This window comes from Adiantum capillus-veneris, chromosome 18, assembly GCF_014529385.1.
Source record: "Adiantum capillus-veneris isolate H3 chromosome 18, ASM1452938v2, whole genome shotgun sequence".
Taxonomy (NCBI): domain Eukaryota; kingdom Viridiplantae; phylum Streptophyta; class Polypodiopsida; order Polypodiales; family Pteridaceae; genus Adiantum; species Adiantum capillus-veneris.
In genome coordinates, this window is record NC_140948.1 from 46,158,887 (window position 1) to 46,184,870 (window position 25,984).

The 25,984-nt window shown below is 41.9% G+C and overlaps 1 pseudogene; it reads right to left on the reverse strand.

Annotated features, from left to right (window-relative positions):
* Nucleotides 1-24,315: 24,315 nt before the first annotated feature.
* Nucleotides 24,316-25,034, reverse strand: LOC147435598 (uncharacterized; annotated as a pseudogene).
* Nucleotides 25,035-25,984: the final 950 nt, after the last annotated feature.

Here is a 25,984-nt window from a genome sequence, read left to right on the forward strand (position 1 = left end):
AATTGTATGTATTTATTATGTTCTTGTGACCCCGCTAAAGGCCTTAGAAGTTAGTACCCAAAGGGTAAAGGTCGTTCAAATTTCTTTGGAAGACAAGTGTCCCTAAGGATCTCAAAAGTCTTATGAATAGAAAGCTAAAACTTTTGAATAGAAAGCTATTGTCCAAAACTGCATTTACTTTTTTTTGCATGTTTGAAAAAGACTTCAAAGTTCAAAAGATTAAACAATATATTCATAGGAGTTTGATCCTATGATGCAAAGACTAGTGTTCGAGAAAGGTATGCCTGAGCTTACCCTAAGCTGGTTGAAAATCAAGATTAGCCAGTTGCAAAAGGTGGTAAAGGGGGAAAAAAAGGTGATAAAATATACTAGAAAATAGTTCAAACTTCTTGCAAATTTAAAATTTTCTGTTAGTATTTCAAGTTTGCATCTGTACAAGCAAGAAACTCGTCGCTTAGGCAAAAAAACTTTCCCGAACATTGTGTGAGGTATTGATAAACGGTCCCCTCATTTAAGGATTTTTTTTTTTAATCACTTCATTAAATTGTTTTATTATTTGCTATGCTTATTACTTCTATCTTTTATTATAATACAAAAACATTACAATATTCTTTTGTTTTTATTTTTCATGTATCTTTTATTTTACTTCCTTTTTATTTTGTTTTGTTTCAAAATTATGAGGTGCAATGTGCACCATTTATCTTATTATTTAAGTGGGGGCCTTTGTAATATATAAGCCATTTGCGAGTACGGGGTATCGACTAAAAGAAAATAAAAAATGGCCCATTAGTGGAGTTCACGAGAAGATGCCTGGGGAGATTTAGAGGTAGAATATTGAGAAGGGGGAGGTAGGACATGTGGAAGCCATGCCTCCCAATAAGGGACCTCTCTTTCTCTCTCTCTCTCTCTCTCTCTCTCTCTCTCTCTCTCTCTCTCTCTCTCTCTCTCTCCCCCAATTCTTGCATCCTTCCTCGACATAGGCACAGTGGAGATGACATGGGGGGGCGGCTCTGTAGGTGGAAGTGCATGATAGGCGAGGGAGGCTTAGGTGCAAGCTCACAAGAAAGGCAAATTTATAGGCTCGCAGGGACGCGTCAAGAGGTAGGAAAGTGCAACACACAGGCGAGAGAAGATTTTGGCAACATGAGCAGGAAGTGAGGACTAGGCGATGAGGGTAGAGGGAATCTTGAAGGCATCTTTCAATTAATGTATTTTATTTTAAGCGAACCAATGTCACTTTTTAAAAATATATAATATAATTTTATAGTAAAACACAACAAAAATTTCATATGATTGTAGGCACTTATTTGAACTTACTCTCCTTTGTCCCCCCTTAACTTAGCAAGCCTTCGTGCCTCTTCACCTTGTTTGAATTGCGAGAGAGAAATATAGAGATTTGATGTGTGGCAAGGAGAGAGAGAGAGAGAGAGAGAGAGAGAGAGAGAGAGAGAGAGAGAAAGAGAGAGAGAGAGAGAGGAGAAAATGGGAGAGAGGAGTGCATGAAGCGTGGCAACACCTCCTTTTATGGAGCAAGATTTTTCGAGACGAATAAGGATTCTATGACAAACTAGTTGGAGAGAGATTTTTCAAAGATTTTGCTATTCACTCCATTTTCCAAAAAAAGCTCTCTCCGAAGCTCGCTCCATACCCCTACTTCAATTCAACAAAGCAAGGATACAAGCAATAGAAGAGAGGAAGTCCTCTATCCATCTTGTGGATGTAAGGGTCATACACCACAAACCAGGTCAATAAATCAAAGGATTATAATGGGAGATAGTTCCTATATCATAAAGATAAAATTTCATTGACATACCTAAGATCTATAAACAACGCCTTTTTCCCCACGTCGAAGAGGCATGGCCGCCATTTATAAAGTCCTAAATGTGGAGACTTATTCTTAAAACTAACAAGTAGACTTGTGAAAAGTACCTGACTAATCAATTCCACCCTTGCATGACATTTTTAAATCATCACCCTTGCATCTTGAGAAGATTAAAGCCCATTGAAGAAGGAGGGAAAAAGAAAAGATCAATCTAATTTTAGCTTGCTTGAAGCCTAAATGGAGACGATTCAAAGTTTAAATCTCTACTTTAGCCCTTTGAAGCAAAGTTAATTGAGCCTAATTTTCACAGGATTAAGACCACTAATCTCCACCTACTTTTAGGTGTGTATGTATAGTAGTATCTCTCTCCCATATTTTCACATGGGGAAAAGACCTTTAGTTGGTCAAATTGTCCACAATTAAATAATTGGCACAAGGGCAGCTGGCCCAACTAGGATAGTGGGAACAAGTTGGGGTGCTTAATTGGTTTGGAAGAATTTTGAGGTCCGTCGTCAACGGATAGACTCTCCTTAACTCAAGTGACGCTCTAGCCATGCATTGCACGAACGGAACTCCCCAAGTGACCACCCATTGGCTGCCAAATGCACCAAACTATGTTGCACAAAGGCTTGAGATCCATCTCAACCTAGGCTTCCTTCATACGAATGCACCACCCCCCCTCATAAACATCAAACGGTTGTTCCCACACCTAGTGCCAAACCTTTAAGATCCTTAAATCCCTCCCTCCTCCAAAGAGGAGCTTCCCATGGTCAATTTACCTTGCTAGCCATCTAAGTCTTATTCCCACCTTCCATTTAGGTGTTTCCCTCTATTAGAGGGTATCTCCCATAGGCAACAAAGCTTCAAGGGTTAGCTAAGCTTCAAAGGAGTGTCTCCAAGTCCATTGAGGTCTTCCCAAAGGATCTTCAAGCAAGCGAGTGAATCTTAAGAGCTTAAAATTATAAGGAGAAATTCATCAACTCTCTCTCTCTCTCTCTCTCTCTCTCTCTCTCTCTCTCTCTCTCTCTCTCTCTCTCTCTCTCTCGTCCTACAATTAAATACAAAATCTTTTCAACCAAGCACGATATTGCAATGTGTGTTAGTATATGCATCTCTAGGGATGATTTGTTCTTGGTTGTGCTATTGTAAAGACAAGAGAAAATTGATCATAAGAGAGTTTCATTTACTAAGGCCCGTCTATAGCACAATGGGAGAGAAGGGCATTTAGCATTTTAATGGGGATGGGCTTCACACATAGGAAAATAGGTTTAAAGGTTACCTAATGAAGAAGGGGTTATGGGGAATAGTCAAGCCAACCATTAGTGATCCCTCTTCAAGTGGTGGGGCACCAATCGAACACGGACCATGAGTGCACATAACCAAGCAGCAAGCATTAGTAATTATAACCACATCATTTCATGAAAATCACGCACACCATAGATGATTGTGAGACTTTATCAGTCACATGAGAGACTTTATAAAGGACTATGATCACACAACTCACCTATGTGAATTGTGGTGTACATGAAGGGGACCAGATTGTTATCATGTTGGGTGCTTTTCTATCTAGCTTATGACCAAATAGCTACCATCATTGAATAAAAGGACCCAGCCTCCAACTTGCATGATGTGATCAACTCTTTACACCCCACAGAGAAGAAGCAAAAGGAGGAACTCAACTTCAAGGAAAGGAGCATTTTCAATCATGTCTAGAAATAAAACTTGTTTCAAGTGTGGCAAAGAGGGACATACAACCAAAGATAAAGATTGTTGGGTCTATTATTGCAGCAAGAAGGAAGGTGAGTTAGGCAATTTCTGTAGGAGTAGCTTCATCCACTTGCGTGAGCAACAGGCTACTCGCAGCAAGGACAAGGTTGACAAGCGTAGATCATGCAAAATTTGGAGCAATCAACAAGATTGGTACAAGGGTATTTTTGGCATTTTCACAAATTTTAGGGCTATTTTGATAATTTTCCCTAAATTTTGACCAGCAATTTGTCATGCTGTGGCATGCACATAATGTGACATCAATTTTTAAACCTGGGTTTTATGCTTTTTCTTGTATGGGAGTGATGTACAAAGTAAGTAGTGCAACATGTGTGAAAACATAACTAAGGTTGATGTCATGTACATACTTGACAAGGGAGTTATGGCCCAAGATGGAGCATCATTGGTGTTTTCCCACTCTAGATATTGCTTATCATGCTTTTTGAATGATACATCATTTGAATCATGGTGGCATGCTTGTCTTGCCTTGAAATTTTGATGCTGGCAATTATCGTCTGAAAGTAGAGATTAGCATGTGTGGTCCAATATAGATGTGTCTAGAGATCATGACAAGTGTGACAATGTTGTTTGACATGAAAATTTTGTATCAAATTAGGGTTTTTCCTAGCTCATTTGCACAAAAAGGCCATTTCAGGGTTAAATTTGTCAATAAAGATCAATAAAATGTTACAAAAATGTATGCTCGGGTTCAAAAATGGTTTAAAATAAACAAAATAGGTTCACGTGCACCATGATCCTATGTTAGACTTTAGAGAACTCAAGAGATAAAATGTGGATAAAAAGCACAATAACTATAGTAATGGATGCAACTGATGCATGCTAGCACTAAGTTGGCATATGATGCATAGAACCACAAATACAAGACTCTCACGACTATGAAAAGAAAGTGGAGGTAGAGGTATTTATACATGGAGTAGGATAGATAAATCTTCATGACTAATAGGATAAGGATGGTTTTATGTAGAGGTGACCATTCTAGACCTAGTAAATATTACCAGGTAGATACTAGACGTAAAACTGATGATAATACTAATAGTCTCATGGGGCAAAAGAAATATTGAAACCCTGTCATGATACCTCATTTTAAGTTCGGTGGTGAGAGAGAGAGAGAGAGAGAGAGAGAGAGAGAGAGAGAGAGAGAGAGAGAGAGAGAGAGAGAGAGAGAGAGAGAGAGAGAGAGGCAAGGAGCACATCTATAGAGTTGCAGGTAAATCTAGACCTCACCCTCCCCTCTTTCTCCACCCTCTCTTGCTATTACTCTCCCTTCCCAAGCACACAAACATGTACATTCGTGCACGCATGCACGTGCGCGCACACACACACACGTCCACAAATAAACATGCATAAAGAAAATAAATGTAAATTCTTTCATGGAAATGGGAGCATGAAACTTTATTTTGAGAAATGAACTCTTAAGAGACTGGCCATTCATTTAAGTTTTGTTGTTGCATGCATGCATCCGAGAGAGAGAGAGAGAGAGAGAGAGAGAGAGAGAGAGAGAGAGAGAGAGAGAGAGAGAGAGAGAGAGAGAGAGAGAGAGAGAGAGAGAGAGAGAGAGAGAATACACATACTTTTATAAAAAAGGCTTGGTTAGCATTGAATTCATACTCACTTTAGACTCCCAAGAAAATTAGAAAAGGAGCCCATTGAAGCCTAAATTTGGAGTATAAGGAGTCATCAAAAAATTATTCAAGCCTAGTAGTGAGTCGTAAATTTGAGTTTTCTATCATGTAACCTTTAGCTCCATGGTAGTTCCAACTAGCTAGCCTATTCCTATTTATGCATGTTTGTAGGCATAGGTGTGTATGTATTCAAAAAATTATTCAAGCCTAGTAGTGGGTCGCAAATTTGAGGTCTGTATCATGTAGCCCTTCAACTCCAAGCTAGTTCCAGCTAGCTAGCCTAGTTCTGTTTATGTATGTTTGTAGGCATAGGTGTGTATGAGTTCTTGATTTGTACCCAAGAGCACAACATTGTCAATATGGTCTTTCCCAAGAGAAAAAGATCATTAGAATTTATATCTTTTTCTCAAATGAAGAACGTGAATTTTCTTCTTGTGGGGCTTTGACCTAGAAGTTAAAACTCAGTTTTGTCATCTGTAAACTCAAATAGTATAGTGGCTTTACTTTTACTAGAGCATGAATTTTCTGACTAAAAACAAAAATTCTTGGTTGTAATTTTATTGGACGTTCATAAAAGGAAAGCATCTTTGACATGTGTAAATAGCTATTATGAGCAATAACGACAAAGTGGACCCGTTTGATCAAGATGCCTATCTCTCTGCCAAGGTTTCATGTCCTTGCAATCAATGCAAATGAGTTGTGCATTAATACATTTCAATGCAACATGTTAAAGACGGTGGGAAATTTGATCCATCTATCATAGATTGAGTTGTTATTGACGACAATTTGTCGATATGTTTGGGCCAAAGAGATTTTGTTGGCTTAAAACTAGGACCTTCCTTATGCATGCATCCTGCATGTTGTGTACTGAATCTCATCTGTTAGGAATAGTGGTGGATGTTGGGTAGCAATCTACAAGCTACTAGGTGTGTTCACAAAATACCCTCTTGAACACAGAATAGAATGCATCCTTAGTTGCATTTGAGTCGAGATATTGGACAATGTGGGCAGCAGAACCAGAGATACATTGACATGATTTCCACAATCATGAACATAGAGGGGTTTTCATACAAGGACATGAAGAATGAGGTTGACATTTGTGTCCAGATTGAAGAGCCCTTGGTGCTTTCAAACATGGAATCTATTAAGATATGAGTGATGGAAGTCAGACCATAGGATCTACTATGCTTTATCTAACTCTACAAAAGAGCAAACTTTGTACAAACAATTTAATGCATTAATCAAGCTATCTACTTTGCATCCATTCTCTCTCTCTCTCTCTCTCTCTCTCTCTCTCTCTCTCTCTCTCTCTCTCTCTCTCTCTCTCTCTCTCTCTCTCTCTCTCTCTCTCTCTCTCAAATGAAAGTAAGCTTGAATAATGATGTTTCCAAGAAGAAGTTTTGGCTTTCACATCGCAAAAAAAACCTCTTGGGACATTGATGTATTTATTTAGGGTGCAAAAAGTGTTTTTTTTTTTAAAATCAAACCAAAGCTTAGGTGAGAAAATCCCCTTGGTGGAGGAATGGCATTTGATGCCCAACATCATTTGCAAGGACTTTGCAAGCAATGGTGTGAACAAGCGTTAGAGTTCAAAGATGTGAGAAAACCAGCTTGGGGAAAAGAGGTGACTTGAAAACCTATCAAATTAAGTGAACCATGGGTGGTGGAGTCCACAAGTAATCAGCTTTGTTTTGGAAGGTGCATTTAATGACAACTGGTAGTTCAAAAATGACACCAGGACTTCCTCAAGGGCCAAAAATATGTGCACCACCAATGATGTTTATGCTGTGCCTACTACCAAGGCATCAAACACCTATGCTTTGCTACAATTACAAGTGACTAGGTAGATACAATCACAAGCATACAACAAACAACCAACAAGCATGAAATGTAAAGAACAAATGACAATAAACTTGGCTACAATAACTGCTACAAATGTGAGCACAGAGAGCCCTGTAAATATCGAAAATAACATAATACAAACCATCAAATTGATAGATCTGCATACTTGGGTAATATCATGTGCACCATAATCGAGCTATACACAAACAGAGAGCAAGAGGAGGCAAGGGAGTGCGTGCAAGTGCACGTCCTAGAGCAGAGTGCTACACCAGCACGGTGAGAGAGAAGAGAGGAGAGAAGAATAGACACAGGCACTGGGTGCAATCTCCCCCCGTGTAAGAGTGAGCATTTTCCTCTTGCACGTATTTATTTATAGATTTCTTAAATGCTCAAAGTGAATACATACTGGCCAATTGGACATTGTCAACTACAGGAAACTTTCTTAACACTATGTGCGAGCCATAGCGGCTAGAAGCACACAACCTGTGCACACAGACAAGTTCAACAACTACAGACGGCATGTCACTCACCTCCTGCACTAATGTCATTGAGGGGATACGCGCACTGAGAGGAAGAAGAGGCTGCTATTGCTCATCCTCCTCGTGATTCCGTTGTACTCATCATTGTTCGGTCCCCCCCCCCCCCCCCTCTCTCTCTCTCACACACACACACACACTCTCATAGACCGACAACCCAAGAGGATACGACAAAAGCAACCTTCGTACTTTCAGAATGAGAAAATCCTAGGTTTACAATCCTTTTCTATGGGTCTGTCCCTTTCACATACGAGTGCCCACATTCGGCCAATCAACACTAAATAAGTCCGGTGCACCTATCATCGGTGATCACTAAACCTTGACCATAAAATTACGGAATCGATAATCCCGGCCCATTACTAAAAATATGAAAAAGAATAATAATGGCATCATGGGTTAACATGCCCCCCTTCCTGGTGTAGATTCCATCCTCGAAAGCTATGAGCGTGGCAATTGGAGCAAGTGCCAAGGATGACTAGTAGTAGTGGACATCCTTATGAGAGTAGTGGTCCATGGATGTGCTCACAATCAAGATGTCCAAGTTGAAAGACATGACCACGTTCTTTGTAACATCACGACTTCTTAGTTGCACTCGATCCCTGCGAAATCATAAAGAGAATAACACAATGATTGCATTCTCGTAGAATATGGTAAATTAAAAAGTATATGCAATAAGTCTAAAGAATAAGTCAAACTTCTTAACACGTGTTTAAGTATTATACATTACAATGCAATATAATAAAACTCACTAGCACTTGTAGGGGTCAACAAATCAAGGACTCTAGCCTTACTAGTTTCACTATCAAGTAGGCAATAAAGGTCAATTGTTAATCCCATAATCAATTATTTTAATTATCCTTAGTCAATTAAGCTATTTAACCACGAGAGTAGAGTGTTTCATGTCCAAGAGCTGACTAGAGGCTATACCTAGAAGACCCTCAAGTTAAGGTATGATAAAGGAAATCACACATGAAATCATTGCGTGAATTGATTCCCATTGGTTGAACTCCAAAAGTATTTGTGCTATAGACTTTGTTGCCACGTAGAGTCTTAATTGACTTTTTGGTCTTTCTCTCTCTCTCTCTCTCTCTCTCTCTCTCTCTCTCTCTCTCTCTCTCTCTCTCTTTCGTGGCTTTACTTTTTTAAAAAAAATTTCAATTGTGTATTTTTGGGGGGCCATTTTGACACTATTACCCTCCACATGCTCATCACAATAGTCAAACTACATTTATAAGACTTAAGCTAGAGTTCAAGAGGGATCAAGCCCACTAGAAAGCACTGACACACTGCACATAATGCTTCGATATGGGATTAAGAGCCTAAAGTAACCACCACTGAGAATTAGGAAGGCTCTTCTATGGTATTAAGAGAAGATCTCTAACACCCTACCTAGATCAAACTAGCTCAGCCAAAGCTCTTGATTAACAAACCTAGACAAGGACTATGAGATAAAATTAAATGGAATTTTAAGGTGGAATACTTAAGCAAGTATGTTAGAGATGTTGTTACCGATTACTTTTGAAACAGACAAGCATGCACGTTAGAAAAACAGGAAAGTAACAATAATGGATATGAAACACCTGTTTTTTGTTGGCTACAAATCTTCGATCATTTTGATGTGGACATGCCAAGGACCGCATGATGCTAAAAAGTTGAGCTACTGCAATGTCTTCCTATACACATTAGCAAACAATACCACATACCTCCAGGACGCTCAACAGTGGGAGAAGGCATTAACCACATATTGAACAACAATAAAACAAAATATGAATCGTAACCTATGTATCTACTCCACACTACAAGACCAAGGAAAGAGGATATTATATAGACTGGTTGGTAGCCTAAGGCTAAACCTCTATCCTCATCGTTGTCAAGATAAATAAAGTCATCCTCAGTGAGACCATGGGTCTCATCCCTGAAATCAGATAAATCTTCCTCATCATCCCATGCACATAGGTTCACTAAGAATTTCACTAGGTGTGGATATTCATCTTGCTCAAAGGATAAGCTTGTGCAATTGGGGTGACGTTCTCTACTGAGTAGGGATCACTCATGGTCAATAGATGTATCAACCATTCTAATTTCTCAAAATTTTCCTCATACGCTAGTTTATATACCAAATCCCATTTAGAGGTAAGCACAGGGAAGACCATGTGAAATACTTGAGAAAGTAAAGAGGGTATCTCTCAGTAAATGTAGAAGTGGATGTCTCTGGTGAACTGTCCATATCTATGAACACAGATAGATTTTGATTAGGTTCGAGTAATTCTAGAGAATTGGTGTGCATGGTATGACATTGTGAGTTTTGTGGATTTTTGATGTCTCAATCTCGTTATAGATGGCTCTTGCTCTTGTACTTTTTTTTTCCCCTTTACTTTTTCGGCTAGTCTAAGTCTAAGGATATTCCTAGTGGCTACATTAACCTTCTTGAGGTCCATGCACACTTCGAGTTTCCCATTCTTTTTTGGCACAATGACTATCGGAGAAACCCATTTCAAGTTCTCGATAGGGTATATGAATCCACATTAGATAAGTTTTTTAATCTCTTCTTGATAAAAATTTGCATACTTAGGATTCATTGGGTAGAGTCGTTGCTGAGTTGGTTTAACAATGCTAATAATGGGAATTGTATGTTGCACCACGAAAGGTGGAATGCCCTTCATATCATGATATGTCCAAGCAAATATATCCTTGAATTTTTTGAGAAGCTCTCTAAGTACAACCTCTTTAGTCTCAGTAAGGTCTTGAGCAATAAAAACTGGTTTAAACTCCTCAACTAGTTTTGCTAATTCTTGTTAGATTCTTCATCTCCAGATGCTTCGCACCCTGCCTATAGGCTTCACACACATCACGTGCACTGGACCTTGGTTGTGGGTTGGCCATCCGTACACCTGCTAAACAGGGATCTTTAGGCACATTTAGGGTTTTGGTCAACACTTTGCCCGGATGGACCTATTTTGGTCCTTTTTCATTTTTTCCACATTCATGGGTTTTATGCATGGTCGTTGGGGCTTGTGGTCTGCCATACCTACTCCCTATTTTTCCTATATATAGGAAAGGGGGATGCACTCTCCCATTCATATCTTATCTTGTACACAACAATTTTGCCATCTGAAGTTATTGGGGCTTGCCAGCCTTTTCCATCCATCTCTTGTGTGTCCACCATCGCCATTCTCTCTCTCTCTCTCTCTCTCTCTCTCTCTCTCTCTCTCTCTCTCTCTCTCTCTCTCTCTCTCTCTCTCTCTCTCTCTCTCTCTCTCTCTCTCTCTCTCTCTCTCTCTCTCTCTCTCTCTGCTCACTCTGACATGGTATCACAGCTCTAGGCTTGGATCTGCCATCGCCTACCCCTGGGAGGACTCTGTGGAGGAATTCATCCTGAAGAACTACTTCATCTCCATTAGCGTTTTTTTAGGGACCATCGTTTTTTGCTTCAGCCCTAGCATTATGTGGATCTGCATCATCTTCTGCACCCTCTTCTCGCGCCCTCCCTCCCTCTACCTCAACGCCACCACCTACCCTCTCCTTTGCCTTGCATTTTTCCCCATCCTTGGCCTAGCATTTTTTGCAGTAGATACTCCCTTGCATCTGCGTTTTTTAGCCAGCTTGTGGATCTAGTGTTTTTGCAGGACGGTAGCCCCTTGATCTGCATTTTTTAGCCCTAATCCCTACCATTTTTGGGCAAGACAACAGCCGGCATTCCTAGCCTATTTTGTGGCAGTTAGGAAACCATTGGACCAACGTTTCTTTTCATCTTCACTTCAGTGTTTCTTCTTCCAGATCTTGGACAACCGGAGCCCCGCTCCTTGTCCCTTGTCTTTCCGCTTGGAAGTTGAACCATCATGTGCCTTTGATGACGATTTCTCGACCTCTCCATTGCTGATTTCTAGCCTATTTTGGTGCATTTACAGTCCTCATTTATTTCTCGACATCCGGTGTTCATCACCTGGCGTTTTTGCTCAAACCCCTGCGTTCTCGCAGTGATTCAAGCTCCCTTTTGCTGCAATTTTAGGTTTGGACAACACCTCGACTTTGCTTCATCAGCATCCCTTCGGGTTTCCCTTGCCTCTACCGTCACATACCCCCAACTTTGCGGTCTTCTAGCGTCTATTCAGCGTGGTTTTCCGATCCTATCCTCACCTTTGCTTCTGATTTTACACACGAGACTTCTCTGCTGATTTTTTGTCTGTATCTATGGCAACACTCCCAGCCATGCCTATCTTTCCTCCGGGCGAAAAGCTTGATGGTTCCAACTTTGTCGTCTGGAAGATGAAGATCCTGGTGATGCTTATGCAGTTTGACCTTTGGGACTGGCTTACCAATACTGCCAATGCCATGTGTCTCGACCTTGCTCCTACATCTGGTGCTCTTATATCGACATCATCAGCTACTACTTCTGTAGCTGCACGTGCTGGCTCCTCATCTACTTCTTCTCATGATACTACTTCTCGTGGATCAGGTACTGTGGTTACACAGGCTATGGTGGATCAGTGGAATCTAAACCATCGCAAAATTTACTCTTTCTTACTCATCAATTGTGCGGATAGCGTGTTGACATCTTTACGCTCTCACACCATTGCACATGAGGTATGGGGTTTCCTTTGCAATATGTACGAGGTGAAGACACCCGGAAGGATCCTCGCTCTGGAGAAGACTTTGATGGACTTACAGGTCTTGTCAGTTTTTACTATCTAGGACTTCATATCCCGCATGCTTTTGCTCTGTGATGAGCTAGCAGCTTGTGGACACCAGATCTCTTCCGAGAGCATGGCAACTCGGTTGCTGCTCAAGCTTCCCGATACTTATGATTCCTTTTTCTAGTCACTTACTACCTCCACGCACCCTACTCCTATCACTTGGGAGGAGCTCTTACCCACTGTGCAGTAGATAGCTTTGCGCATTTAGGACAGAGCCACCTTAGATGCCTCTACGTGTGCTACTGCATTGGTTTCTACATCCAGTAGGGGTGGTAGTGCTCCCGAACAGACTAGACCTGGTTGTACACCTTCTCGCCTTGACATTACTTGTACCTATTGTGGAAAGAAAGGTCATTTTGCAGCCAAATGTTATAAACTATGCAAGACTGCAAGAAGGATTTAGATCCCGAGGATGGGATGGCTTCTTGACAGACGTCTGCCACCACTACCATCTCTAGCCCTTCACAGGCCGATGGCTTCACCCTCTCCTTTTTCCCTCTTATGATCGAGATCACTTTTTGGCTTGGATTTTGTCGGTTTACCACCTTGGTCTTCTATCCTTTTGTGTCAGAGTGCTCTACTTCAGGGGGGACTCTCTCTCTTCTGTCTCTCACTTTTGCCGACCTCCATCGATGAGCTCCTTGCTCGTCTTCCATCTTTCCCTCATATATCCTCTTTAGCGACTTGTTCTATTGTTAGCCTCTCCATTAGCTTCCTTGTGTGACTTGATCAGCTTGACCTAGCTTCAGTCATCATCACATTGGTGTTGAACGGTTCGTCATTTTTTGTTTGGCTGGCGCTTCTTCTTTCACACTCCAGATTTTCCAGGCGTGTTGCATCTTCTTCCTCAGCGATCGCATCTGTCGTTGAGGGGGGGTGTTAGATTCTTCATCTCCAAATGCTTTGCACCCTGCCTACAGGCTTCACATACATCACGTGCATTGGCCCTTGGTTGTGGGTTGGCCACTCATACACCTATTGGACACGGATCTTCAGGCACATTTAGGGTTTTGCTCTGCACTTTGCTCGACCGAACCTATTCTGGTCCTTTTCCATTTTTTCCACATTCATGGGTTTTATGCATGGTCTTGGGGCTTGTGGTCTGCCCTACCTACTCCATATTCTCCTATATATAGCAGGGGGGATGCACTCTCCCATTCATATCTTATCTTGTACACAACAATTTTGCCATCTGGAGTTAATGGGGCTTGCCAACCTTTTCCATCTGTCTCAACAGTTTTGCCATCTGGAGTCATTGGGGCTTGCCAACCTTTTCCATCTGTCTCTTGTGTGTCCGTCGCCACTCTCTCTCTCTCTCTCTCTCTCTCTCTCTCTCTCTCTCTCTCTCTCCACCTTCCGCTGCTCACTTTGACAACTACCGCCGGACCATCATAGACTCCACTATTTCCATCGATAGGTATTCGTTGGGCTTTGGTATACACAACTTTTTGCTCCCCTATGCTATAAGTTTCAAGATGTTCATGTGCAGGATGTAAGTCTACGGGCTCCTCTTGAGTTAATGAATTTTCTTGATCTTCCACTTCCTTTTATTGTTGAGCTAACTCTCGATTTTGACGTCGTCTTTCAGTACGACTCATTTTTGTCTTCTTTGTAATCCGTAATTGTGCAAGGTCAAGGGGTTGCAGACTGCACCTCATGACACTATGGAGATACTTACCCCAACTATCTACCAACTTTTGATGAGCATCACATGCCCCCACATAACTGAGCCATTTTGTGGTGGATCCCTTTAATTTTATCCTAGCACGTACATTCACTCGATATCATTGCCTCTTATATCTCTTACTCCTCTTGTTTAATTTTTGGTTTTGGGTTACTTCTGGCATGGAATGACTAGATTCATCCTCATTTGTGTCCTCTTCACTACAAGCTACATTGTTATAGGAAGTGGTGCTTGGCCTTGAGGGTTTTATTTCCCAACTTGAGCTAATATGCGAGTCAGATTCCCTTTCAAGCTCAAAATCAATTTTTGTCAGTGATTCATTCTCTGAGTCACATTTTGAGGATTTTGTTTTTCGACTTGAGCTAATATGCGAACAAGATTCCCTTTCAAGCTTAGAATCGATTTCTGTCTGTGATTCAGTCTCTGAGTCACATTGATCACAATCTTTCAAGACACTAGTAGCTTGGATGTCATTCAAGTCATCACTCTTTGCATCCTTAGAAGGTATATGCATTGCACTTAACATATTCATTGGTGCAACCTACATTATTTTTTCCACCTCAGGTGTTACCCAAGTTGTTCCTCTATTGCCCCAAGTGTCTATGGTTGCTGCAAGGTGTACCCAATCAATGTTGTTCGACTCAGCCATTCTAGGTAGGACATCCATATAAGGAGAGTCTTCCCCAATATTCGTGTCCTTTTTACATGGGTAACAATAATTCAATGGAGTGGAGTGAATTGTGGTGTCTGATCAATTGTCAATGATAAACCTGTTTCCTAAAGGATGCGCTCAATCGCTTACAAGATCAACTCGAATGACGGAGTCTTGGAACTGTAGTAGACGTGGTTTCTAGACCATTCATGCACCATTTTTTCTTCCCTCATAAAAGGATGCCCTAAGATCATCTCAAATGACATAGGATGCTTGGAGAAATCCATAAACGATGAAGGTATGCCTTACCTTGTGTCCAAGGACCTTGATCGGCATGACAATAGATCCATTGGCGGAATATTATACCTCAAGAGGATTTATTATGATTGTTGGGATATGATCGGCATGAGAGGAGAAGAAAAGGACTGTGATCGACAAAGCCAAGGTCGAAAAGGACAGGTTTTACTCTCTTCTTCCGCTGCAATAATTTTTCCAGTACCCTTGCTAAGCTTATTTCTAAAGATGATCAATATAAAGGGTTTGTGGGTTGCAAAAGTCCAAAGGATGTGGTGGCATATGCACGAGGAATTTTGAATGTACACGAGCGTGTTGAGAGCATCATCAAGGATAACATATTTCCATGGTTTGTGAAAGATTCCACCCTTTGCAACATTGTTGGAGGTGGTGGTCTTTAGAGGGGAGAATATTGGAAGGCTTTGGAAGGAGGTGATGGAGGGTCTTACAACAGACAGGATGTTGCCTGGATAACAAAGAGTTTCTATAAGCAAGTTCAGGATTTTTAAACAGGTAAAGGCACAGTCAATAGCAAGGATGAGGTCATTGATGTCATTAGTGTGCTTCTTGAAGCGACCATCCATTACTTCTATTATGGTCGTCCTTATATAGCTTCTAGGGATTTAGCAAAGGACAAGGTGTGAGCGTGAATGGCCAATTGGCAAAAGAAATCTCTTTATAAAGGAAGGAAAGCAACGTTAGAAAAAGCGGGGTCCAACCACCAGTGTGACGAGGAGGGCGACCATGAGGGGCTTCTGTAGACGAGGGGGCAAAACACCTCCATCAACTGCAGATTAAGGTTGACAAGACAGAGAGCGGCCGAGAGCACAAGGTAGGAGGCCAAGAGTGCTAGCTTCGGTAGAGGACGAGGGCAGCTCCATAAAGAGGGCGCAGAGAGAAAAGGTCGAGGGGAGCACCCCAGGAGGTAGAATAAGGAGGCAAGAAGGGTGTTGTTTTTGTTGGTAGGCCTCTTTGGCGTGCGTGCATGCAATGATATCAGTGTAGCGCGGGTGGCAACAACTTCAAGGAGCAGCGTGAGGGAGATCCAGGTGGTCAAGTCGGCAACTGTAGGAGTTGAGAAGCCAGGAGCAAGGGCTCTCATACGTGAGAAGCTGGTGTCTCGGTCGTGAGCAGGCTTTGAAGGGCCGCTTACTGGAGAAGGGTGGTACACACACTAGTACAAAGGGGAGGCTTGCCATGCTCATCAAGGTCGCATTGAGTTAGGAGATACATGCTCATATTGTACACTTTATGAAGGGTTGCCCCAGAAGTAGGCGGTGTTGGCGAGTACATGAGCAACAGGGTGGCAGTTGGCACTAGATAGGAGGGCCATGAATAGAGATGGAGGATTGTGTCCTTTGAGTGCATGAAAGGAGGGCTGCAAGTTGAGTAGAGGGCGGCCAACACAAGTGAGAGAGGAGCACTATTAATTGGATGACCAGTTGGGCATGCTACAATCTGGAGTTATCTTTTAATTGCACTCTTGGAGCAAGAGATGTCAGAGTCCAACAAGGAGCAAACCAAGCAATTTAACTTGTGATTCGGGAAAGCATGAAGGGTAGAAACTTCATCAAGACTAAAAGCATCAAAGGAAGAAGATCGATAGTGGGCAAAATAAAGCAAGGACGAGAAGTTGAAGCTCACAAAAGTTATGTCGATGGAGAAGCAGATCTTTAGCTGTTTTCAGAGGTTTGTTTGATTTAGAGGAGACCAAAACAAGTGACGGCAAAGTGAGTGCACGTGAAGGTGGTCTAGAAGAGCAAGGGAAGGGCATTGAGGCCATACAGATTTGGCATCCGCACTTCCGATCATAGTCTCAACGGGTTCAAGAGCACATCTTACCTATTGCGATCAAGTTATTTTTTGTATTAAGATTTTAGTTCATTTAAGTAATTCAATTCAAGTTGTACAAGGTGTTCTTTTGTGCTATATTCTCTTGAGATGTGCATCTTTCTCTCATTGTTTCCCATAGTGAGCAGCCCGCGGTGCTGACCCGGCTCAACTTGTGAACATAAAATCCCCCGACATCTTTGGTGAACCTGACGTGAAGCGAGCCGGGATGGGAAATTCTGGCAAAGAGGATGATGAAAACATCTCAAGTAAAAATGATGTAGCAAATGATGCAACTATTTGATGCCTTCTTGCAGCAGCAGCAGCAATAGCAGGTTACTTATGAGAAATTTGGTTTGGGCCAAGCAGATTTATCGCGAGGATTTTCTCTTCCAGCGAGAAAAAGTGGATGAAGGAGTGGAAGAAGCATTGGATAGAGTTTATGTTGAAAGAGGTACATTCGACGGTTATGATACTGATGGATATCTTGCATGCTACGGGTCAGAGATGGAGCTTATGGGTATTCCAACTAAGCATATGATCAAGGATGTTGAAGATGATGAAACAGGAAACAGAAGGAAGACAGCAACTCAGAGTAGGAAGAAGATGGAGAAGAAGAAGACACAGAGCTTGTGTACGAGATCTCTGTAGTCTCTCTCTCTCTGTATTGGAATAATAATTGTGTGTATACAAACTCAGAGCTACAAAGCTTATATGAAACCCTAAGAGATAAGGTGTCCTTTCACACCAGATGTCCAGGGGGAAAAACCCAGTGGGAGAAAAGTGCCCCTGGTGAAGCGCGTATACACACTAACACTACTACATGTCTACAAATCCCCCCTGTAGTGATAGTGTGAATCCGTACAAGGTAGCAGATCATCATGTGTATGAGAGTAAGCCCAAAGCTTTTCGGAAAGCTTCAAACTTTTCTCGTGATAACGCCTTCGTAAATAGATCTGCAATGTTATCCTGTGTAGGACAGTAAGTTAGTGTGATCTCCCCTGCATGTAGCCTTTCCCTGACATAGTGGTAGTGAACCTCTATGTGCTTTGTTCTTGCATGAAATACTGGATTCCTTGCAACTGCAATAGCACTCTGACTGTCAGTGAAAATGGTAGTGGGTGCCTGTTGACACTCACAAAGATCTGCCAATAACCTGCGTATCCATACACAATCAACTGTTGCCGTGAAAGCTGCCCTGTACTCAGCTTCACAAGTTGATGTAGCCACTGTGGGTTGCTTCTTGCTTAGCCAAGATATACATGCATTTCCCAAGAAAAAACAATTGCCACTTGTGGAATGTCGTGTGTCAAAATCACCAGCCCAATCTGAATCGCTGTAACCAAGAAGCTGCATAGAACTGTGCTTTCCATACATATCCCCCCTTGGAAAGAACATGGCAAGATTAGGGGTACCTGAAAGGTAACGAAGTATGCGCTTCACAGCCTGCCAATGATGCATACCTGGGCTGTGCATAAATCTGCTTGCTTGTGAAACCCCAAATTGAATGTCTGGACGAGTGTTGCCTGCCAAATATATCAAGCAACCAACCGCTGCTGCATAAGTATGTACATCAAAAGTTTCTCCAGCATCATGCATGCTCAACTTTGATCCAGTTTCTACGGGTGTAGAGATTGGCTTACAATTTTGCATACCAAACTTGTCCAAAATTTTATGCAAATATTTTTCCTGCAACATGTATATGCCATCCTCTGATTGCACAAACTGAATACCCAAGTAATAATGTAGCAAACCAAGATCAGACATCTCAAAGGTTTTTCTCAAAGCATCTTTAAACGCTTCAATTTCATCTGCAGTATTGCCTGTAAGAAGCATATCATCCACATAAAGTGTTAGCATAATGAGAACTCCATCTCTCTTTTTGACATACAAAGTACTTTCTGTTGGACTATTCTGAAATCCCTGGCCAATCAAATAAGTATGTATCTTCTCATACCATGCTCTTGGAGCCTGTTTGAGACCATACAAAGCTTTACGCAATCTACATACCTTTTGCTCTTGACCTTTTACAACAAAACCACTTGGTTGACTTACATAAACTTCTTCCTGCAAATCACCATTCAAAAAAGCAGTCTTGATATCCAACTGATGCACTTTCCAACCATGATGAGCAGCAATTGCAACTAGTGATCTAACTGTGGACGCACGAGAAGTAGGAGCAAAGGTTTCATCATAATCTATGCCTTTCTGTTGCGCATAGCCTTTTGCCACAAGCCTTGCTTTGTACCTGTCAACAGTACCATCTTGTTTCCTTTTTACCTTAAAAACCCACTTTGTACCAATAGGCTTTTTACCTGTAGGCAAGTCCACTAGATCCCATGTATGATTCTTATGAATAGAATCAATTTCTTGCTGCATAGCATCTTTCCACTGAACACACTCTAAAGCTTGTTCAAATGAATCAGGCTCATCTGCATCACAAAGAGTACTAAAGCAAGCCAAATCTACTTGCTCTCTGCCAAAAGTAGTACCAGCACGTGTTTTCCGTGGCAACGGTGCATCCAACTTGCTATCCTGCAAAGTTTTCTGAACCCATTTAGGCAAGGTTCTTTCTTCCCTGAGAACTTCTTGCTCTTCACGCACAATTTCCTCTACATCATGAGGTGTCACATGCTGATCAAAAGATTGATCAAGATTATCAACCTGTTGTGATTCTTGATTCTCCACAAAAGAAGGAAGCAAACCTTCAAATACATCATGTGTCTGCATATGAGGTACGTCAAAAGCAACCATAGGTTGAGCAGTAGTTTCTGCAAAAATTACATCACGACTTTCAAAAATCTTGTTTGTAGCAGGATTGTAAAGTCTATAACCTTTACTTCCACTACTGTACCCCACAAATATACATTTGATTGCCTTATCATCAAGCTTTCCACGTAACTGCTGAGGGATGTGAGCATAAGCAAGACAACCAAAAACACGAAGATAACTGACTGAAGGTTTTTTGTCATACCAAGCTTCATATGCAGTAATGGTCTTCAAGGCACGAGTAGGACACCTGTTCAAAACATGTGCTGCACAAGCAATTGCCTCCATCCATAGCTTATGAGGCAAACTCTTAGCCTTGAGCATACATCTAGCTGTCTCCATTAAAGACCTGTTCTTCCTTTCTGCAACACCATTCTGTTGTGGTGTGTACGGCATAGTGCATTGGTGTTTAATGCCTTTCTTTCCCAAAAAATCCTTAAATGCACCTGACATGTATTCACCTCCTCGATCGGTACGAAGAGTCTGTACTTTGCAACCTGTTTCATTTTCAACCATGGCGACATAATGTTGAAAAACTGCAAACACATCTGACTTTGCTTTGAGTGGATACACCCAACAAAACCTGGAAAAGTCATCAATGAAGGTCACAAAATAAAGGCTGTTTCCCAAAGATGGCGTCCTCATAGGACCACATACATCACTGTGTACAAGCTGCAACTTTCGTGTCGCTCTAACTGAACCATCCTGCGAAAATGCAAATCTGTGCATCTTTCCAAGAACGCAACCTTCACATACATGTCTTGGTGGCATCTCCAATAAAGACAAATCATGCACCATATTATGACGTTGTAAAGTCATCAAACTGCCATAACTAACATGCCCAAATCTAGCATGCCACAACTCAGCATCCTGCATGGCCTGAGTCTTTGTTTCTGCAATACATACCTGAATCTGCTTTTCATAACGATCTAGCACAAATAGTCCATTTTCCAGCGTACCTGTAGTGATAAGAGAATAACCATTCTCTCGATCTCGTACAACACATCTGTCATCCTCAAAAATGACCCGAAGACCATTTTTTGCAAGAGAGGATACAGACAACAAATTCTTCTTGATCCCTGGAACATATAAGACATCTGGCAAGCATAAATCTGAACCATCTGAAATGGTAATCAAAATCTTACCAACGCCTTTGATTGGATAAGAAGCATTATTTGCACATGTCACCTTCTTTCCTGCTGGAGCTGCATCCAATGAACAAAACAAATCCTTCCTTGAAGTAATATGCATGGATGCACCACTATCAAAGTACCAAATCATTTGTGTCTTGTCAACACTGTAAGCAGAAAAATTTGAACATACTACAAAAGCATAAGAATCCTGCATAAAGTTTGCAGACTCTTCTTTAGCTGTAGAAGAATCACCAGAAGCTGAAACAACCAAACTTGACTCTTTCTTCTTTTCTTTAGCAATTCGCTTTTTACACTCACTAATGTAGTGACCAGGTTTCTTGCAGTAGTGACATTTACCTTTCTTCTTGGACTTGTCGGAATCACCTTTAGACTTCTCTGAAGATTGTCCTGCACTAGACTTGGAGTGATGAGCACTCTCTTTACCCCTGTTTTTGTTCTGTACAACAAGAGCATGATCCATACCATCCACCTGTAAAGACTTGTTCTTACGTGATTGATCCTCCTGCAATAGCAAAGCCACTAACTCTTCAAAATGAAGAGGGTCAGGATTAGCTCGCAAAGACAGAGTCAAAGAAGTCTGAAAAGTCAAATAAGATGGTGGTAGTGAATTGAGTGTTTTGGAAACCAAGTCCTTCTCTGGAATCACTTCATCAATGCTAAGCAATTGCTCTTTAAGATCCCTGATTTTTGTAAGATGCTCGACAATATCGTCACCTTCGTCCATCTGTATTTTGTCAAGTTGTTTCTTCAAAAACTCTATTCTGGCAGCGTTTCTTCCTCCAAACATAGCTTGCAGAGTGTTCCAAGCATCCTCAGAAGTTCTGCAAGATCTGATATGTGGTGTGATTGTCCTCTTTATGGTTAAGGCAATCACAGCCATAGCCTGTGCATCTTTAGTATCCCATCTCTTTTGCTCTGGAGTGACTTGTGAGGGTCCTGCACCAACAGCTGCACCACGACCAGGCGTGGCAGGTGCAATGCTACCTGGACGAACTTCATCTCCAGATACATAATCCCACAATCCTTTACCAACCAAAACATTTTTGGCCATAAAAGACCAAAGAGAATAGTTGGTACCATCCAATTTGTCTTCGGATGTAAACGCACCAAAAATCTCTTTCTCCGTAGATTGAGCCATACTGTAGATGCACACAAGAGAGCAAAAGAACCTCCAAGAGATTCACAAATCTCTTCTCCAATCCAAGCAAAACTCTACACAAAATCTCAGCACAAAGCTAAGACAAGCTGCTTCCCAAAAGAACTGTTTACCTGAAGAAAATCTGTCAGAAAGCACACCCTCTTGATCTAAACGCCTCGGAAAAGTAACTTCTGCTACGCTGCTCAGAACGAAATTCTGAGGGCTCGAACGGCTTCGAAAGGGGGGTAAAACCCCAGGTCGCCCGCCTGGTCAGAATACTCCCGGAACGTCGAGGATGCTCCCACGAACAAATTTTCCGAAAACTGCCTGAAAACTGCGATTGCGCGCGCGGACGCGAAAACGCAAGTAGAGGCTCTGGAAATCACCTTGCTCTGATACCAATTGTTGAAGATGATGAAACAGGAAACAGAAGGAAGACAGCAACTCAGAGTAGGAAGAAGATGGAGAAGAAGAAGACACAGAGCTTGTGTACGAGATCTCTGTAGTCTCTCTCTCTCTGTATTGGAATAATAATTGTGTGTATACAAACTCAGAGCTACAAAGCTTATATGAAACCCTAAGAGATAAGGTGTCCTTTCACACCAGATGTCCAGGGGGAAAAACCCAGTGGGAGAAAAGTGCCCCTGGTGAAGCGCGTATACACACTAACACTACTACATGTCTACAAAGGAGTTTAACCGGTTAGTAGCTCCAAAATCACGTGATCAAATACAAGAGCTTATTGGTATGTATGCAGATAACTGGATAAAATTTGAAGAAGCAGTTGTACAAGTGGGTGATTGGCATATAGCCTTGGAAATAGAGCAAATGACTCAACATAAACAGGTTACTTTCACTAAAGGTGATGGAGATCTATCGTAGACAATTAGCTATAGATTCAGTAAAGCTAAAGCAGATGCAACTTTGCAAGTATCAGATTTAGCCCCAACAGAGGATCATGAAATTTAGGTAACCTAATATGGGTAAATAATGAAGTCCATCTTAAAACCATTGGTAAAAGTTTTTTAAAGCCTACTCACCTAGAAGCTACTTCCATCATTGATGCTTGTGTAGATTTAGATGAAGATAGAGATAATGCTGACGTGCTTCCTATGCAAACGTTTGTAAAGAAATCCGAGCCAAGATTGAAGCTGTTGTGAACGAGTGTCTGCTTGAAAATGACAAGTTATTGCAGATTGCAGATGATCAAGGGATTGCAGAGATGGTTTATGTAAAGCTTGGGATTCCATATTCGACAAATCCAGTTATGCCATTGGATAAGAATGATGCTATCCATGGTCTACAGATACATGAGGATTCAGATGGTTTGGATGTGCTAGAGCAGATATCTATTGAAGCTGTAGATGTACATGGTTTGGATGTGCAAGAGGAGATATCTGATGAAGTTGAAGATTTGCATGGCTTGTTTGTACCAGATGAAGTTCCACAGGTAGAGGAGTATAAATGGCACACTCTAGATTAGCTCGATGAACCTACAGAGGGACGCAGACAAGTGCATATATAATTACAATCATATACAATGCAAGCTAGGGTCTTCAAGTATTGGGATACGGTACTTAAAAGTTTGCACAACTTTGTATATACGCTTGCATTACAAGCGGTGGATGTGTAAGAATGGGAAATGGATACCTCTGTTAAGGCACATGCTCTGGCGGGTGCCTGCGGTGAGGTGCCATGATAAGATGCAATGGAACGAGAGGACGAGAGCCGGAGAGGAGAGAGAGAGAGAACTCAACACTGCAATATAATCACGCTATTATTGATGTATCTATGCTTTGTAAAGCTTACAACATATATAAAGCAAAAATGTGTATCATGCAAACTCCACTAAAGCGATGGTCTATAGCTACATGCACTATGAGGGAGTTCCCACAGGCTAGACATCACTGCAAAGGGCTTGAATACCCAACACCCCCCCCCCCCCCCCCCCCCCCCCCCCAAGCCCAACTACTGACAATGGACTCGAGACAGACAGACCATGGCAGAGTTCAATCACCTGAAACCATGAGTAGAAGCCCACCTCCCCTTGACTATAGCATAGGTGTGTGTGTGTGTGTGTGTGTGTGTGTACTTCCCTCAAACAACCATCAGTGTGAGACATACCAGAACCCGACCAAACAACAAAGGGTGGTCTTACCACTTGTTATGTGGCAGTGTCTATAATCCGTACAAAGTTTTGACATGATGCAACTGACAAGCATGACAATAGCTGACAATAGATAATCCAAAACAAGGTTTTGGACAATGATATTGACAATGGACAAAACCATAGATCTATGACACTAAACAGACGAATATAGTTGGCGAAACTGGTACCATAGTCTTGAAGTAGTTCTTCATGTATCGGTCATTGACTTCCTCAAGAATTGGCAGCTTAACACTAATTGGATAACCAAGTCGATAATTCTTTACCAGTTATGGGGCCGCATGTCTCAGTCTTACTTGAACCACATCTACTCTCATGTTTATTCAATAATCATCATCTGTCTTTTCTTTAAAAAACTTTGTTGTGGTAGCATCTAGCGCGCAAGCCATGAGTCGATTGTAGTTCTTTTTGATATGCATGCTTGTTGTTTCACGGTATGGTTGCTTCATTGCTTGCAGGTGGACACAAGGCGTTTGATATGCTGTGAAAAGCTTGCTTGGCACTTGGAACATGCCTATGCAGTGCATGTATTTCAACTGCAAGTCAACACCTATCATAGGTGACTTCACAAACCGCATCTCGCTCCATAAATCCGGAGTGAGAAATCCATAAGTCGTCAATAAGCAGTCAAAGGTGGCCTTCACAAAATTTCCCAGAGTTTTCGTAAAGCCACGTGAGGCCGTAAACACATCCTCAATTCCAGCAAACTGGAGAATCTTCTTCGGCACATGAGCAACGACGAGACAGGAACAAGGCGTATTGCAACAGAGCTGCACTTAACCATAACCTTGCATGGAACAATGTGGGGCTTACCGATTTTGTTACCCCAATAACCTCTACGCACAGGTATCATAAAGAGTTGGGCAAGAATGATAGGCCCCCGGATGGTGGTCGCCACTTCCTGGCTTCACTTCACCCCAAGACCCACGTGCCCATTATTGTCACCCACAACCACGAACACCATGAATCGGGTTTGCTGTCAAGCATGAGTCTGATTCTGCACCGGCATGATCTTCGTCACCTTGTCTTTGAGCGATGCAGGTCATTCAACCTCTTATGCCTGCAACACCAGCCTACAGCCACCAAACTTGTGTGCAGCCCGCCTGCAGACAGCAGCCGCCAAACTTGTGATGCTCTTTGAGATGCAGCAAAAAACGGACCCCGCCTGAGAGCTTGAACCGCTTGAGAGCCTAAAGCTCTGATACCAGTTGTTAAGGCACATGCTATGGCGGGTGCCTACGGTGAGGTGCCATGGCAAGATGCAGCAGAACGAGAGCGAGAGAGGAGAGAGAGAGAACTTGACACTGCAATATAATCACGCTATTATTGATGCATCTATGCTTTGTAAAGCTTACAACATATATAAAGCAAAAATGTGTATCATGCAAACTCCACGAAAGCGGTGGTCTATAGCTGCATGCACTATGAGGGAGTTCCCACAAGCTAGACATCACTACAAAGGGCTTGCATACCCAACAACCTCTACAAAGCCTTGGAGGAAATCTTGTGACATTTGACATACATATTACAATTCCAAATGATGTCTCTGAAACTGTGCAAGTTAGTGATCACAATTGCTGACATAGTTGCCTTGGTCCCTTCAAAGATTGCAGTTGTAGAGCAGGCAAATGTCACGTAGGAGGAGTTCTTGGCAACCTAAGCCAAGGTTGTGGAAAATTAACAACCTCTTCCTGTTGAGTCACCTGACTCTGATGCCCCAAACATTCTAGATGAGAGGAGATCTTCCCTCAACCTTTACCTCACACCAACTATGGACGACTACGACAGGCTGCACGCAGTAATTGTCTTCCTTGTGTAATTGGCCATACCAATGTATTTTCCTAACACAAACTTTTGCCAAGAAGTTTTGGACATGGACGTGTGGGCAGCTCGAAAGGGGGGAGAGCGCAAAGTTTTTGGCTCGCAAGCAGTGCTGGAAAACTACATCAACAAACTACCCATGGGCGACATCTGCATTATCCACAAGGACTT